This window comes from Sorex araneus, chromosome 9 (genome assembly GCF_027595985.1).
Source record: "Sorex araneus isolate mSorAra2 chromosome 9, mSorAra2.pri, whole genome shotgun sequence".
Classification (NCBI taxonomy): Eukaryota; Metazoa; Chordata; class Mammalia; order Eulipotyphla; family Soricidae; genus Sorex; species Sorex araneus.
Window position 1 is genome coordinate 59,454,922 of NC_073310.1, and position 18,565 is coordinate 59,473,486.

At 43.1% G+C, this 18,565-nt stretch overlaps 1 pseudogene; it reads right to left on the bottom strand.

Annotated features, from left to right (window-relative positions):
• The window catches only part of LOC101554021 (60S ribosomal protein L31-like), a 192,283-nt pseudogene extending 173,956 nt beyond the window's left edge, over positions 1–18,327 (bottom strand).
• Positions 18,328–18,565: the final 238 nt, after the last annotated feature.

Sequence of the window (18,565 nt, forward strand, 5' to 3'; positions counted from 1 at the left end):
AAGGTGCCATAGCATCTTCATGAGTCATTTTTATAAGCAGACTCAAAAAATTGACAATATTAAGTATTGAAGTTTTTTCTCATTTTAGAATTATCTAGTCAACCCTGAAGTCAGTCTAATTCTCTGAAACAGTGCAGCAGTCAAGGGGGAGCTGGTGTAAAGAAGTTGCATTTTTGCTTATCATTATTTCTGTTTTCCATTTTTCTTGGGCATTAGATATGGATTCCAGAGAGCTGTTGCACAGATTCATTTTTGTAGATTTTAGGGAGCCTCTTTAGAGTTCTGGATTAGCTTTTTGTCATTGGTGGTATTCTAGTCTCAGCCTTGGTTGGCTTGAAATTCAAAAGGATAAATTGTAAATGAAGCTGATTACGGTCCTAGGGACTAGTGTTAGGCTAGGCTTCTTGTGATCTTGGTTTTCTGAGGACTGGTTACTTCTTGAATTCTCAATCAAATTCAGCCTGCATCTAACTCAGCAATGGCGGGTGGGGGAGTGCTATGGATCCCAGATGCTAGGATAGAAACCAGGTAGTTCCAGGACTGGTAACTGTATAAAAAGCTTTCTACTCATCTGTGGAATATGAAGTAACAGAATAGGAGACTAACACTCAAGAGTAGTAGAGATAAAGGGTGCTGCATATATTCTCATAAAATAATTCTTGGCTCCTACTTACATTTCCCTTATGAAAATATGAAATCTGTCTTCAGGGGCTCTCCTCTGAAAGTCAAAGGTCAGATCTTAGTTGTACATCCTTATCATGGGTAAAGAATATTCTGCTTCTAAATGCTGTTTTTTATGAAGTCCACTGCTTGAGAAACCTTTCATGGAGTTGTATTCTTCTCTTCCCTTCCAATATAAACATAAATACACACATCCAAGCTTTTATGACTGTGCTTTTGACGTGATTTACATGATTTTCAATTTTCTCATAAAACTGGGTTGATTGGTATAGTGATACCACATCATCTTTCCAAATGACATCAGTCTTGAAATTACTGCCAGTTGCCTCCAGATAGATTCTTTGGAAACAGGTTTTGAAGTAGGTGGTCAGCTGGGGAAGAGGGTCCCTTGTCAATGAATTTCAAAAGTTTACAAAGTAGACTCTGAAAAGGATTGCCTGTAGCATGGCCCCAGCCCCACACTTCCATTCTCCAAGGCTTGTCCCCATAAGGATACGATTCAGCGGAAACAAAACACCCTGATTAGACTAAGTTGAGCATCTGAGCGCAAAATTACTTCTTTTTGTTTGTTTATTATTATTTTTTTATTAGTGAATCGCCGTGAGGGTACAGTTACAGATTTACACATTTTCATGCTTGTGTTTACATCATACAATGTTCGAGAACCCAGCCCTCCACCAGTGCCCATTCTCCACCACCAATGGTCCCAGTATCCCTCCCACCCCCCAATCCCATCCCCCCAACCCCACCCCACCTCTGTGGCAAGGCATTCTCTTTTGTTCTCTCTATCCTTTTGGGTCTTGTGGTTTGCAATAGGGGTATTTAGTGGCCATCGTGTTGAATCTATAGTCTACTTTTAGCATGCATCTCCCTTCCCCAGCGGATCCTCCAACCACATTTTACTTGGTGTTCCCTACTCTATCTGAGCTGCCTTTTCCCCCAGCATATGAAGCCAGCTTCAAAATTCTTTTACCTTGACAATGCCTACTCTTATCTGCATGGAAGCCCCAAGTGAGGGCAGCTGAGAAAAGACTTTTTGAAAAACAGCTATGGAAAAACAACCTGAGCACACTCCTTTTTGGACTTGTCTGCATCCTCTTGGGCATCTCCCACGTCTCAATTTGGGGTATGTGACTTCTTTATTTTTACTTTTAGTTCACATGTTTTGGGTTCTCTCTCATTCTTCCCAACCTCCTCACTTACCACTCTCTCCACTCTCTCTCGCTCTCTCTTCTCTCATATTTCCTAAATAAAAGTATTTTGTTTCACTCTCTTCTCCTGAAATAAACAAATAAGAAATCTGGGATGGATAAAAAGGTCCAGAGGTTAAGGTTCATGCCCGCCAGAGCTCATGCAGACTTTTATGAATTCTGACCTCCACAGGCATTTTACCTGCAATGTCTCAAGGGGCAGTGAGTTAAACAGGAGGAAGTAGTGTGTCTCTGTCTTTCTCTCTCTCATGACTGCCACCTCCTGTGCTAGTGGCTTCCCAGTCATTCAACTGGCAGCACCAAGATGGCCTAGAGACTCTGCTTCTTACTAAGTCAGATGCAAGAGTTGTCTCTTTCTCGTAGGGAAAGAAGTAATAATTAGGGTATAGATGCAAGAGAAGACATCATGAAGCTTAATTGAGGTTTACTTCAGATCACTTCCTTATCAACTAAATACCAGAATGGATGGTTCAACGACAAAATCTGTCTTGGGAGAAAAGCAGGGAGGAGCTACAAATTTCACTCAGATCATTCCCCACAACTTCCAACACGAACCAGTCCCACATTAGACTAAATGGGTGAGACACTTCCAGTTCATGAGGTATAAGTTCTGCATCTTCTGAGAAGTTCTGGGAGGCTCTCTTCATGAACAACAATGCTATGTGCTATATGAGTTCAACAGATTTGGTTGAATTTGATCAATCCTTTTGTATTTCACTGAACTTGCTATTTCCTTAATAAGCTATTGCTAATTTTGTTTAATTATGTCCATTAGTGTAGTTGTAAGACAATGCTGCAAAAAGGGCAGAACTGTGTGTAACACATTTTGTGAGCCAGGTGCTCATGTTTTGTCGCACAAGAGATTTTATTTCTCATTTTGTGCTCACTTTTGCATGATTATTTTATCATTACATTTTTTTGAAATATTAAGTGAAAGAACATGATGTTTCTTATCATGTGGTATTAGTGAGACATAATTCACATGAAATGTTGTATACATACTTAAACTGTATAACTTACTACAGTTGTCATATATGCACTCATGAAATGTCAACTACAATGAAGATAATAAATACTTTGATCACTCCCTCTTTTATCCATGATCCTTTATAATCTCTACTGCTGATCTCACTTTGATTTCCCTACTGAAGAATGAGGTTCAGAGTCCTTTCATGTGCTTTTTGCTTCAGCAATTTTTTGGGGGGAGACTCCCATGTCCAGCGTTTAGATTCGGCCTTCTGGAACTGTGAGTTACCATGGATGGTCTTGGTCGACATGATGAATTCAGACAGTCTCTCACTCTGATCGTTCCATTCTAGGCCATGTGTCCCAACGTGGAGTTCTTCGGGAGACCATCTTGGACCTCTCTTGGCATTAAAATCACCAACAATGATCTTGTAGAAGGTGTGGTCTTCTTTATAGAACTTCTCCAGTTCCATGTAGAACCTCTCAATTTCTTCTTCATCATAATTGGACGATGAAGATAGAAACTGCACGCAGTGAGCCACATCTATTCAAGTGTAATCGTCCAATTCGGGTTGTTAGGCATTCGAATTAATCTATGCTCATGGTCAAGTTCATGTTGTCAAGACACCAATGCCACCAATGCCTCTGTTGTCACATGTTCCGAGGAACAATTCTTCTCCAGTGTCGGAAATGGCGTGATGTGATTGATGTCTCCTCGTTTCAGTCAGACCAATGATGTTGTACTTGATCTTCTGCGCTTGCACCATCATGTCCTCAATGGATGCTTCTGATGCCAGTGTCCGTGCATTGAAAGTACAATCATTTTAGTTGTCCTTAGCCAACAACAAGACCAAGATGACTGCCCTCTGACGTCCTGATGGATCTATCACATCCTCCAGAAAGACAATGGAGAGGATTATTCATGACTTCTAGTCAGATCTCTTTGACAGCCATGTCCACCTGCCCACATACCAAATTCCACAGGATGGATATGTCATCCCCAACGTTCTCCCTTCTGAAATCCGACACGCCATTTAGTTGGTAATGACATGAACAGCACCTGGTCCAGACAAGGTCAGACCCGAACACCTGAAGAATCTGCCGCCAGTACTCATCAATACACTGGCTCGACTCTCCACACGCTACCTGTCTGAATGCAAGGTTCTGTCTCAGTGGAAAACCAGTAGGACTGTTGTACAAGAAGGGAGACATTAACGACATTGGCAACTATTTCCCAATCTGCCTGTTGTCTGTCGTCCACAAGTTGTTCACTCGTGTAATCCTGAATAGAATAGGCAGAACACTAGATGAAGGACAACCATTGAGCAAGCCGGGTTCCAAAGAGCACGATAGACCATATCCACACAGTGACCAAACTCATTGAAGTTTCGAGAGTTTTCAAGATGCTGCTCTGTCTAACGTTCATCAACTTAAAGAAGGCCTTCAATTCTGTTGAGACTGAGGCGGTCATAGAAGCCTTGGTCAAACAGGGCGTTCAAACTCAGTACATCAAAATCCTCTGAGAGCTGTATTGTGCATTCACCACCAGGATCTCACCATTCTACAAGGAAGTGATCATTGATGTAAAGAGAGGGGTGCAGCAAGGTGATACTATTTTACTGAAACTCTTCAGTGCCGCCCATGAGAACATCATGCGATGACTGAAATGGGAAGGAATGGGAGTGAAGATAGACAGTCAGCAATTACACCACCTCCGCTTCGCTGATGACATCGTTGTCATAATGCCAAACATTATCCAAGCGGCACAAATGCTGGCAGACTTCGACCTCGAGTGTGGAAAGGTCGGATTGCAGCTCAATCTCAACAAGACGATGTTCATGAAAAACGAACTGGTCCCTGAAGTTCCACTTGCTCTCAATGGAATGAACATCTCCGAATGCAGCAGCTATATGAACCTGGGGCGAGAAATCAACATGAGGAAGGACTTGGTGCCAAAACTGTGCAGGAGGAAGAGAGCAGCGTAGAATGCCTTCAAGAGTGTCGAAGAGGGGGCTTCTCCTGAAGCCCCCGCCTGGCACCTTTCCGCCGCCGCCGTCGGATCCTGACCAATCCCCACTCCGCTGCTTAGGGGCGTGTCCTCATCTTAGGGGGCGTGGCCTAAAAGTGGGCGTGGCCTCTTTCCAGAGCACAGGCCGCAAATGCGGCCGCTGTTATTTTTTTTACCATTCCATGCATTGTCCTTTGGCCACAATTGATAGAATTCATTCCTCCGAAGAACTCCCTGATCATCTTAGTTACTATATGTTAATGCTCAACTAACCCACCCTATCCTAACTTCACGAAAACTGTCAATGAACACATCAACTTGCACACAAAAGTCCTTTGTCAAAGGAGCATAGCCAAAAATCTTCAGTTGAGGTTCCTCCCAAACTAACGAGAGCTCCAGACAGTAAATCCCATAACAACATGAAGAAACAGAGAAAATCCCCATCACCAGGAGAGAAACAAGAAAACATCTCACTAACCTCAGCAGCGACCTCCCAGAAATACATCCTCCTCTCAGATAAAGAATTCAGAGAGGAAATTGTGAGGATGGTTCAAGAACTCAACACAACTATGGAACGAACATTCAATAAATTAAGGGAGGATATGGATGCAGCATTGGAACGCTCCACCAAGATAATCCAGGAAGAAATGAGAGCAGAAATTTCAAAACTACGAACAGAAGTCACACAACTAAAAGAATCAGTAGATGAAATTAAAAACTCCGTAGGAGCCCTCAGTAGTAGAATGACTACAGCCGAAGACAGAATCAGTGAGCTTGAAGATGAGCTGCACAAAGCATATAGACAACAGCAAATAATGGCAAAAGACCTCAAAATGGCTCTAGAGCGAGTTAGAGTCCTAGGGGATGACCTCAGGAGAAACAACATAAGAATCATGGGAGTGCCGGAACCACACGGAACCAATCCCAATGAAAAAAACACCATTAAAGACATCATTGCTAAAAAATTCCCAGAGCTAGAGAATGTGGACATCCAGATACAAGGAGTCCGAAGGGTGCCAGCTAAAAGGGACCCAAATAGAAAATCCCCAAGGCATATCATAGTCAGAATGATGGATGCCATGGATAGAGACACAATACTGCAAGCAGCAAGATCAAAGAAGGAGATCATATACAAAGGCGCACCCCTTAGATTCACAGCAGACCTATCAGAAGAAACCTTCCAAGCCCGAAGACAATGGTGGGATATAGTGAAAAAACTTCATGAAATGAATGCCTCACCAAGAATACTCTACCCGGCTAAACTCTCAGTTAAACTTGAAGGAACCATACACTATTTCATGGACAAGCAACAGCTCAGGAACTTCATAGACTCAAGACCAAACTTAAAAGAAGGTCTCAAAGGGCTACTATAAGACAAGGAAAAAGACCTATAAGAACAACAAACCCTACAGAAAAATGACACAAAATCCCATGACAATAATTTCTCTTAATGTTAATGGGCTAAATGCACCAATCAAGAGGCACAGAGTGCCAAATGGATTCGGAAACTAAACCCAACTTTCTGCTGCCTACAAGAAACACATCTGAATAGTCAGAACAAACACAGACTCAAAATCAAAGGATGGAAAACAATCCTGCAAGCAAACAGCCCCCTCAAAAAAAGGCGGGGGTGGCCATACTAGTATCCGATAGCATAGATTTCAGGCTGAAAGAGATCAGAAGGGACAGAAAAGGTCATTTTATATTCACCAAGGGATATATAAAACAGGAAGAAATCACACTCCTAAACGTATACGCACCTAATGAACGACCAGCTAAATACTTAAAAGAACTCCTAACAGAATTTAAGGAGGACATAACTAGCACCACGATAGTAGTTGGAGATTTCAACACTGCCTTAACAACTCTGGATAGATCGACAAGAACAACACTCAGCAAAGAAATGATGGCCCTGAAGGAAGAAATGGAGGAGACAGGGCTAATAGACCTATACAGGGCTATATACCCCAAAAAGAAAGAATACACATTCTTTTTCCAGCGCACACGGAACATTTTCCAAAATAGACCATGTTCTGGGCCACAAGTTATACCTTAATAGAATTGGGAAGATAGAAATTGTATCAACTATCTTTTCAGACCATGATGCACTGAAGATGGAAGTTAATCATGCACAGACGCGGAGAACCAAATCAAACACTTGGAAGTTAAACAACTCACTATTGAACAATGAGTGGGTCACGGAGGAAATCAAGAAAGAAATTAAGAGATACCTCGAAACAAATGAGAATGAAGACACAAGCTATCAGAACCTATGGGACGCGGCTAAAGCTGTGTTAAGGGGAAAATTTATAGCTCTGCAAGCCTTCCTCAGAAAGGAAGAAAGGGCCTATATAGATAGCTTGACTTCGCAGCTCAAGATCTTAGAAGAGGACCAGCAAAAGGAACCCAAACCAGATCGAAGGAAAGAAATAATAAAACTTAGAGCAGAAATTAATGATATGGAAACCCAAAAAACAATCCATAAGATCAATGAAACAAAGAGCTGGTTCTTTGAGAAAATAAATAAGATTGATAAACCGCTAGCAAGACTCACAAAGAAAGAAAAAGAGAAAACCCTAATAAACCGAATCAGAAATGAAAAGGGGGACATCAAAACAGAAACCATGGAGATTCAAAGGATCATCAGAGACTACTTTGAAAGTCTGTATGCCACGAAGCAAGAGAACCTAAAAGAAATGGACGAATTCCTTGACTCCTACAATCTCCCAAGACTGAGCCAAGAAGATGTGAAATACCTCAATAGGCCTATAAATATGACGGAAATCGAAACTGTAAACAAAAGTCTCCCCAAAAACAAAAGCCCAGGTCCAGACGGATTCACTGGCGAATTCTTCCAAACATTTAAAGAAGACTTGTTGCCAGTTCTCCTCAAGCTTTTCCAGGAAATTGAAAAGACAGGAACCCTTCCGAACAGTTTCTACGAGGCACATATCTCCCTAATACCAAAAGCAAACAAAGACACCACAAAAAAGAAAACTATAGACCAATATCCTTGATGAACACCGATGCGAAGATCCTCAACAAAATACTAGCAAATAGAATCCAACAACTCATCAAAAAGATCATACACCATGACCAAGTGGGATTCATCCCGGGGATGCAAGGATGGTTTAACATCCGGAAATCAATCAACATAATCTATCACATCAACAAAAGTAAAGATAAAAACCATATGATCATATCAATAGATGCAGAGAAAGCATTTGACAAGATCCAACACCCATTCATGATAAAAACCCTCACCAAAAATGGGTTTTGGAGGAACTTTTCTCAAGATAGTCAAAGCCATCTACCACGAACCTAGGGCAAGCATTAATCATCAATGGAGATTAACTAAGGGCTTTTCCTCTAAGATCGGGGACAAGACAAGGATGCCAACTCTCACCACTTCTCTTTAATATAGTATTGGAAGTATTAGCAATAGCCATCAGGCAAGAAAAAGATATTAAGGGGATTCAGATCGGAAAGGAAGAAACCAAGCTCTCACTATTCGCAGACGATATGATGCTATACCTAGAGAAACCTAAAAGCTCTAGTAAGAAACTCTTAGAAACAATTGACCTATACAGTAAAGTCGCAGGCTATAAAATCAATACCCAAAAATCCATGGCCTTCCTATATGCAAACAATGAGACAGAGGAAAGGGACATGAAAAAAGCAACCCCATTCACAATTGTGCCCCAGAAAATCAAATATCTTGGAATCAGCTTAACTAAAGAAGTAAAGGACCTCTACAAAGAAAACTATATAACTCTACTCCATGAAATAAAAGAGGACATGAGGAAATGGAAACATATCCCCTGCTCATGGATAGGGAGAATAAACATTGTCAAAATGGCAATACTCCCAAAAGCATTATACAGATTGAACGCGATCCCTATAGGGATACCCATGGCATTCTTCAAAGAAGCGGAGCAAGCAATCCTGAAATTTATATGGAACAATAAACGCCCACGGATAGCTAATACAATTCTTGGGAAAAAGATGATGGGAGGCATCACCCTCCCCAACCTTAAACTCTACTACAAAGCGGTAACAATTAAAACAGCATGGTACTGGAACAAAGGCGAGCTGCAGACCAATGGAACAGGGTGGAATATCCCCACACACAACCTCAAATGTATGATCATCTAATCTTTGATAAAAGAGCAAGAGATGTGAAGTGGAGCAAGGAAAGTCTCTTTAACAAATGGTGCTGGCACAACTGGACAACCACATTCAAAAAAATGGGCTTAGAACTCGACCTGACACCATGCAAAAAAGTCAGATCAAAATGGATTAAAGACCTCAACATCAGACCACAAACCATAAGGTACATTGAAGACAAGGTCGGCAAAACCCTCTACGATATTGAAGATAAAGGTATCTTCAAAGATGACACGGAACTAAACAATCTAGTAAAAACAGAAATCAACAAATGGGACTACATTAAACTAAAAAGCTTCTGCACCGCAAAAGATACAGTGACCAGAATACCAAGACTATCTACAGAATGAGAAAGGTTATTTACAGAATACCCATCAGATAAGGGGTTGATATCAATAGTGTATAAAGCACTGGTTGAACTCTACAAGAAGAAAACATCCAACCCCATCAGAAAATGGGGTGAAGAAATGAACAGAAACTTTCCCAAGGAAGAGATACGAATGGCCAAAAGGCACATGAAAAAGTGCTCTACATCACTAATAGTCAGAGAGATGCAGATCAAAACAACCATGAGATACCACCGCACACCACAGAGACTAGCACACATCCAAAAGAACAAAAGCAACCGCTGTTGGAGAGGATGTGGGGAGAAAGGGACCCTTCTACACTGCTGGTGGGAATGCCGGCTAGTTCAGCCGTTTTGGAAAACAGTATGGACGATTCTCAAAAATCTAGAGGTTGAGATCCCATTTGACCCAGCAATACCACTGCTGGGAATATATCCCAGAAAAGCCAAAAAGTATAGTCGAAGTGATATATGCACTTATATGTTCACCGCAGCACTGTTTACAATAGCCAGAATCTGGAAAAAACCCGAGTGCCCTAGAACAGATGACTGGTTGAAGAAACTCTGGTACATCTATACAATGGAATACTATGCAGCTGTTAGAAAAAATGAGGTCATGACGTTTGCATATAAGTGGATCAACATGGAAAGTATCATGCTAAGTGAAATGAGTCAGAAAGAGAGAGACAGACATAGAAAGATTGCACTCATCTGTGGAATATAGAATAATAGACTATAAGACTAACGCCCAAGAATAGTAGTACCAAGTACCAGGAGATTGTTTCCTTGGCTTGGAGGCTGGTCTCTCATTCTGGGTAACTCAGGGAAGGGACCACCAAGTAAAATGTGGTTGGAGGTCATGTGGGGGAAGGGTGATGCGGGCCGAATACAGACTAGAGACTGAACACAATGGCCACTCAACACCTTTATTGCAAACCACAACACCTAATCAGAGAGAGAGAACAAAAGGGAATTCCCTGCCATAGTGGCAGGGTGGGGTGGGGGGAGACGGGACTGGGGAGGGGGGAGGGATGTTGGGTTTACAGGTGGTGGAGAATGGGCACTGGTGAAGGGATGGGGTATCGAACTTTGTATGGGGGAAGCATGAGCACAAAGATGTATGGATCTGTAACTGTACCCTTACGATGACTCTTTAATTAAAAATAAACTAATAAAAAAAAAACACAAATCACCACAGAGAAAAAGATTAAAAAAAAGAAATACTTTACTTACTCTTCATGCTGCTATTCATATAGTTAAAAAATATTATTCTTCCCACTACAAAAATAATTCTAATTAATTTTGTTAATTAGTATTTTAACATTATCTAACATTAATTTCACTATTTAGTATTCTAGTTAAAATATTAGCATTTTAACATAATTTTAACATTAACAAAATTAATATTTTGTTAAAATATTGGCACACCTCCCATGCTAATATTATCATACTCTTTATCACCTAGAAATCAATTTCATCATATTCTAGACAATAAATCTAGTCTCAACAGAAATGCTTTGTCCTCAAGGCCTCTGCACTAATCATTCAAATATCTAAGCTGGGCTGGGAAGGAAAAAAAAAAGAGTGTCGAAGAGGTGGTTAAGAGAACAAAGAACCTCCGACTCCAGGCACATCTTTTTGATTCCACTGTTCTTCCTGCACTAACATATGCCTCAGAGACCTGGGCCCTATGCAAGCAGGATAAGAATGCTATTAGGGTACCCCAAAGAGGAATCAAAAGAGCTATGCTGGGAATATCATGTCTCACTCAAGTGAGAGAAGGAATCTGGAGTTCTGACTTCCGTCAACAGTCAAAAATCAGGGATGCTGTCTCATTTGCCAAGGCATCAAAAATCAGATGGGCCGGTCATGTAATGCGATTCAGAGACAACCGTTGGACTAGAGCTGTTACAGACTGGATTCCACGGGACGTCAGAAGACCTCATGGCTGCCCACCAACTAGATGGCCAGATTTCTTCGTCAAATCTCTGAGTGAACAATTTGAGGCTCTTTCTGTTCCTGGAGCAGCAGGTATCATTGGGCTACACTAGCTCGTGACAGGGACAAATGGCGACGTTACTGGCACCCGCTTGAGCAAATCGAAGATAAACGGGACTATAAGTGAATTTTTTGGGGGAAAGTTGCAGTCCTTTTGAGAGACTGCATGTGTGTATGTAAGGGTGGGGGTTTGCATGTGTGGGATTCCCCCTGACAGGATCCAGTCCCAGGGATTCTTAGCTCAGTGGTGGTGCTAGGACCCATTAGGACTATACTTGTAGGTGCTCAGGAAGCAGGCAGTGCTGGGGATCCAACTCAGGGCGTTTCAGTTGCCAAGTATATGTATCTTACCCTTTGGGATCCTATCACTATTCTCCTACCTTTGTCCTCATTTCTTCCTTTTCACTCTTTTGGTGATGCTGGGGATTGAACCTGCTGCCTCACACGTGGCAAGCAAGTCCACTACAACTTAGATGTCCCCAGCCCTCAATGTAATGTTTGAAGGAAGAAAGAAAGCTGGATTCAATAACTGAACAAATAACTATTTTGAGATTCATCCATGCTGTTGTGTGTATGAATAGGTTGTTCTTTTTTATTACAAAATAGGTTGCAATTTGTTTATTTGTTCACTGTTGATAGATACTGGGTTGTTCCCCGCCCCCCTCCACACACACATACCCACTTTGGGGTAATCATGAACAGAGAAGTAAATATTATTATATTCGCATAAACATATTTTTTGGATAAATGTTTGAGTTAAAATGGCTGAATCATTAGCTGGTTATATGTTCATGTTTTAGCAAATTGCCAAATATTTCCAAAGTGCTGTAACTTTTTACCTTCCAGCCACTGGGGTATGAGATTTAAAATTCCTCCTCTACTTCCCCCACACTTGGTGGAGTCAGTTGTTTCAATTTGAAATATTCTTATCGTTGTGTAGTGGTAGCTCATGATGGTTTTAACTTAGATTTCCCTACAGAGGAATGAGGTCCATAATATTTTTATGTGCTCTCTTGCCTCAGTAAATAATTTTTGGAAAGTTATCTGTAAAAATGTTGTCTCAAAATTTTATTTAGAAATGAAATACCGTAAGAAGGACTAATACAATGAATCACTGCCAATGGGAACCAAGAGCTGGCACCATTGTAACATACTAACCACTGTTTCTTGGTGCTCTGAATTCTGACCATGCAAATAAGGTTTCTCCTCTGGTTTCAGTGATTCTTCCTTCACTGGTTGGAAAAAGGACAAAATTAAGATGAGTTATTTTTGGATTTAAGTTACTATTACCTTGAAGTACTCATTCTTTTCAGAAGCTAGTAGTGGGAGAAATATTTCAGTTCAAAGTATGTCACAGATACCTTGCCGTTTTTACTGAATGTCTGTTAGAGTTTAGGTACTGCCCTGCCCTCTACCAATGTCTTCGATGAGTTGACAAATGTGATACATCCCAAGTTCTGAAATAGCCCATTTGTCCAAAGAACTACATGAATAAATATTGCAATAATAAAAAACTTAAATTTCCAGCTGTGAACAAACCAACCAAGAATTTTGCATCCTGACTTCCAATTGTCAGAAACTTTCAGGTATTGACATTTGGTGCCAGCACTGCAGTGTGGGTCTGAGCAAAATGCCAATTGTACCAAAAATACACTGATAATAGATCCATTTCCAAATCACGAGCACTAGGTCAGATATTGTATGCATATTATTTTCATTTTTTACTACCACCCACTAAATTTGGACCTGTGTAGTCATTTTATTGAGGAAGGAACCCAGTGGTGCAATAATACCTCTAAATCCAGAAAACTGCAATTTTAAGAAGCAGGATGAAACCCAGATACAAAGGTCTCTACAACATTTGGCACACGTCTTCTGTTGATGCTGAGAAAAGACATTTTACCTGTGAGTCCTCCCTAGAGAAGGGCGCTTAGGTCTAGATCTAACTTGGCTGCTTTGAATGAACTGCCCCATTAAAGTAAAAAATAGCCTGACTTGGACAGCAGTAACAGAGGTCTAGACAATAAGAACAATATTCTGACATGCCCATGGACAGAAACATATGCTAAAACAAAACCCCTCCAGAACATAAATGATATCTTCACAGGATGCCCTGTTTTGATTTCTCTCATTTCCATACTGGACACATTTACATACACTTTGCCTTAATCAAACAGTAAGGTAGTGACTCAAATTACCGAGAAAATTCAGAAAAGCCGTCGGGGAAAGAGCTTCATTCAAGGCACTGGGAATAAATTTTCTGTTGCAACTGCTTACCTAGCTGAATATATATCGAAAGAACTCCGGGCTCACAGCCCATCTAGAGGACTCAGAGAATACAGGAAGGAAAATGCCAGGGAGCAGAATTTGAGGCTCCCCATTTCTGAATTACACTTTGGGTCACCTCAACAGCACTGTCCTGATCGCCTACAGGGATATTATGCAATTTCTGCATATTTTGAAGGAAGCACCTAGGACCTGCTCTCCTTTGCAACTCTGATCTAAAGGTAGAGATGAACTGATCTAGGAATCAGATCTTTCTTCCAAATCAGCACGATTTTATGGTCATCATATCCACAGGAACAGCTTACCTGAAAAGTCTGTTGAACCCCCTGTGTGTTTTCTGCCTCTATGGAGGTAGAGCACCTTTTCCTCACTAAATTTAAGAGCAAGTTCACAGTGAAATCTGGCCCTAGCACCACCTCAGTTTCACCTCCCACCCTCTGTTATTTACACTCTAGCAGTGCTCCTCACTCTTTTCCCCACCATAGCTCTCCCTTTTCAAAACTTGTTTCCTTCCTGTGCACCCCTCTTCTACCTGTTGTCACTCCCCCAAGACTTGTGTTGTGGTTCCCATTGATATATTTTTACCTGTGGTCCCCCTGGAATTTCCTGTGAGAGGCCATCTGCCTCCCTCCCCCCAATTAAGAAACGCTGCTCTAATATACAACCAGTTTCTAGAATGTGTCAAGGTCTCTCTGGCTGTAGTCTGCATTCTTGCTATTCACTCCTTACATTTCACTCTTTTCTTGACTAGGCTCATTCCTATAAATTTTCAGGTCTCCTTTGAAATTTCACTGTAGTTATCTTGTAACTATGGGGACCCCAGGAATGAGGACAGCATCAGTCTAGGACACTGGATGCTGAGCACGGCCAAGATAAAACCAGCCACATGTAGTCACATGACAGAATTTATTAAGATAGTACAATGGTTGGACTGGAGTGATAGCACAGCGAGTAGGGCTCTTACCTTACATGCAGCCAACCTGGGTTCAATTCCTCCATCCGTCTCAGCAAGCCCAGCAAGCTACCAAGAGCTTCCCTCCCGCATGGCAGAGCCTGGCAAACTATCTGTGGCATATCCGATATGCTAAAAACAGTAACAAAAAATCTCACAATGGAGACATTACTGGTGCCCACTTGAGCAAATCGATGAACAATGGGACGACAGTGCAACAGTGCAGTGCTATAGTACAATGGTCACATAGGGGTGAAAGGGATACATCACATGTGAATCATGAGAGGGGAAGAGGAAAGTAAATTCTATGGTTATGTGGGATAGATGGGAAGGAGTGTCATGAGGTGTTATGAGATATTTTAACGAGCTAATGCCATGATGGAACAACATGCTTTATAGATGTCCCAGGTGTCAGCCTTCCCTAATCTCAAGCCTGGCCACCCGCCTTCAGTTGCAAGGCCGTGGCCAGAGAGTGCAGGTTTCCCTGGCAACAGATCACCCTCTAAAGGCAGGGACTTGGGGTTTTGCTGCAGGAGACCAGCAGCCAGAACAATGAGGGAGCTGCACTGTGAAGAACCCCAATACTTCACATCCTGGAGAAAACCCTTACCCACACCTCCCCATGCTATGGTTAGTGTCTCTCTTCTGCTTCATCAACATCACTGACTCCTTTTCCTACAGGACTTTTTTCAACACCCTTTATTTGTGTGAATCTTTCCTGCTCAAACCTTACCTCCAACACAAGTTCCAGGGGACTGGGCCAGATTTACTTACCACCACACATTCAGCCCTTATTCCAGTGTCAGGCTCACAGTTGGGACACTTCGTTGTGAATGTAACTCTTCTACTCTTTCTCCTATTTTCTACCACCTGATTCCTAGAAATGAAGCAGGATGAGACCTATTTTGAAGTGGACTAGCCATTTGTCTTCACCACACATACGCTCGTGATGATTTAAGGGTCAGTGCTGAAGCAGGGTGAAGCAATGGAGTGCTCTGGGTGCTTCGCGTTAGCGGGGTGATTTCCCCCCCACTCCCCCCCACACACACCCCACCACACACACAAACACACATATACACACAATTAGTGCATTATTTCTCTGGAAGCCAGGCATTGAAAGTTGGCTTTATGGAAGGAACACAGACACTTGGGGTGCGGGGAGAGGCCCAGACATTGATTTTGAAGGTGCTGTGTGCCAGAATTGGACAGATGCTGAGAGGCAACAAACTATATGAACAATGCTAACATAAATAGCATAATAAATATATTGATAACAATGCTAACGAATCTGTACTTTTTGTATGAAATATATTTATCAGCCTTTTCCATGCACTGTAAAGAGAGAAGATTTGAATCTGTGCATAGGCTCCACCAAGCTTACACTTTAATGCCTTTCTCAGCCAAAACCAAGACTTTAGCAAGCAGAGTCATCAGAAAAAGTCTTATTCTGGATCATCACTATCATTACTATCATCCCTTTGATCCTCATTTTGCTCAAGCAGACCCAGTAACGTCTCCATTCATCCTAGCCTTGAGATTTTAGCAGCCTCCTTTTACTCGTCCTTCCCAACGGTGCCGCATTAGAGGCTCTTTCAGGGTCAGGAGAATGAGACCCATCATTGTTACTGCATTTGGCATGTGAGTACACCACGGGAGCTTGCCAGGCTCTCCCATGCAGGCAGGAAAACTCTCAGTAGCTTGCCAGGTTCTCCTAGAGGGAGAACTAGGCTACAAGATGTTCACAGCTGCGCACTTCCTGGAGCTTGGTTTTATAATCTCTGGATATTGGTCATTGATGGGATTACACGGTGCCAGGGGCAGTTTCTGGGTGTGACCACCTAGCTACTGGAAAATAGGGGATCTGGGCGGAAGAGGCCCAGTCCTGATCCAAGCAGGCTTGGAGATCTCAGCCCTGGGTTCCGCAAACCTGGGCTCCTCTGCTGGTTCCTTTATGCATGCGGAGAGGGGCCTTGAGCATGGCTGTGGCTGGACTCTGGAAGTCTTCAGCTGCCGGGGCTCTGCTTGGGGTGGGGAGGGAAACTCAACCCACTCTGTCTGGGGGGCCCTGGTGAAGACAGCCAGGTGCAGGGGCAAGAGACTGAAATAAAGCAATAAAGGCAAAGGAGCCAATGATGACCATATATTGCACTATGGGAGGGCTCAGGGCATGCACTGAAGTGTGCAGGTTACTTCCTGCTAAGATTGCACACTTGGTTGCAGGACCCCCTGAGGCCCAACACAGCCCTGATGCACTACTCCCTCTGCCACCAGGCTCTGCATTCTCTTACAGCTTCCTGTGGGACCCCAGAACCTACTGATGTGGGGAGCATGTGTAAGTCAAAAAGCTCCACCTAATACTATTGAGCCCCAAGCAAGTGAAGAATCATTCCCCCTACCCCCACAGGCAGGAGGCTAGTACACTGAGAGGACATTTGCCTTGTGTGCTGCTGTGATTGTAGCCAGCATCCCATAGGACCCCCTGAGCACCATCAGGAGAGATCCCTGAGTGCAGAGCCAGGAGTTAGCCCCGAACAAAATATTTTTCAAAAGGAAAAGAAAAAAAAAGTCTACCACAGATACCTTTGATAAGGGTATCTGTGATCCTTTAGCCCTGACTCTGGATTCAGTCTAAGGAATGAAAGGCTGCCAGCAACAGGCTGGCCTGAGGACATTCCCCAGATGATCCCCTGAGCCCAACAGTAACCATCCTTGCAAAGGAGCTAACACACACGTAAGGCAGCCACACATGCCCCATTACATCTGCAGGGAAACTAAGGCTTCCTCTGGAGCTGACACTTTCTTTTTGGTTGTGAGCTTGAGCAGTAGGTGAGTGGGGAGGCCACCGGCCTGGCATCCCGACACCCCATGGGGTCCGAGAGCCCTGAGGAGGGGTTGCTTGGTCAGGGAGCTGATGAAGAATTGAGAGACGCTTTTCAACTTGACCTTGAGGGAGCAAAAATTCTTTATCAGAAAAAAGACACCAAAGTGGGGCCAGAGAGACAGTTAAGAGAATATAATGCTTCCCTTAGTGAAAGCGATCAATCCTCGGCATCACATAAGAAACCATGATCGCTGAAACAAATTCTGAGGGTAGGGCCTGGAGCGACCTCTGGGAAACTACAGGTGTGCCCACCGCCTCCCCCCCACCAAAAAAAAACCAACCAAAAATAGTCAGAAAAGTAAGTATTCTTTTTTTTTTTTTTGCTTTTTGAGTCACACCCGGCAATGCACAGGGGTTACCTCCTGGCTCTGCACTCAGGAATTACTCCTGGCGATGCTCAGGGGACCATATGGAATGCTGGGAATCGAACCCGGGTTGGCAGCATGCAAGGCAAAGGCCCTACCCGCTGTGCTATTGTTCCAGCCCCAATATTCATTTACAAACCCTACTCACATGCTAGGACCATGCCTCCAGGACTCCTCTTGGCGGCTGCCAATGAAATAGATGGGCTCCAACGGGGTCTCTCGCCACTGGGGGCTGAGGAGCTGCCCCTCAGAGTGATTTGGCTCTTTGCATACAGATGTCTGCACCAAAAGCTTCAGGACAGGGCCCGACACAACCCCTGGTTGAGAGGTTTGGGATGGTCATGACCTCTGCCATCAGCAGGTCCGGTTTCCCCAAGACCCGCAGCACCCCATGCTCAGCTCTGCACCCAGGTGACGCTGCCCTATCACATAGCTGAAGGTGAAGATGCCCCCAAGGATAACACATTCACACCAGAGACCCCTGTGCAGTGTTACATCTCCCACTGCAACCACCAAAGCTCCCCCTAAAGCCTCCTAAAGCCTCCGGAGCAAGTTGGACCCCAGGAACCAACTGGATATGGGTGGAGGGGGAGTGAAAAACAACTATGAAAGTGCCTCAAAAGCTGATGTGGTCATGTCGGTCACAGTACAGGGACTGGAGGTGCGAGGCGCTCAAGTCCTGCCACTAATTGGCCTTCAGTGTC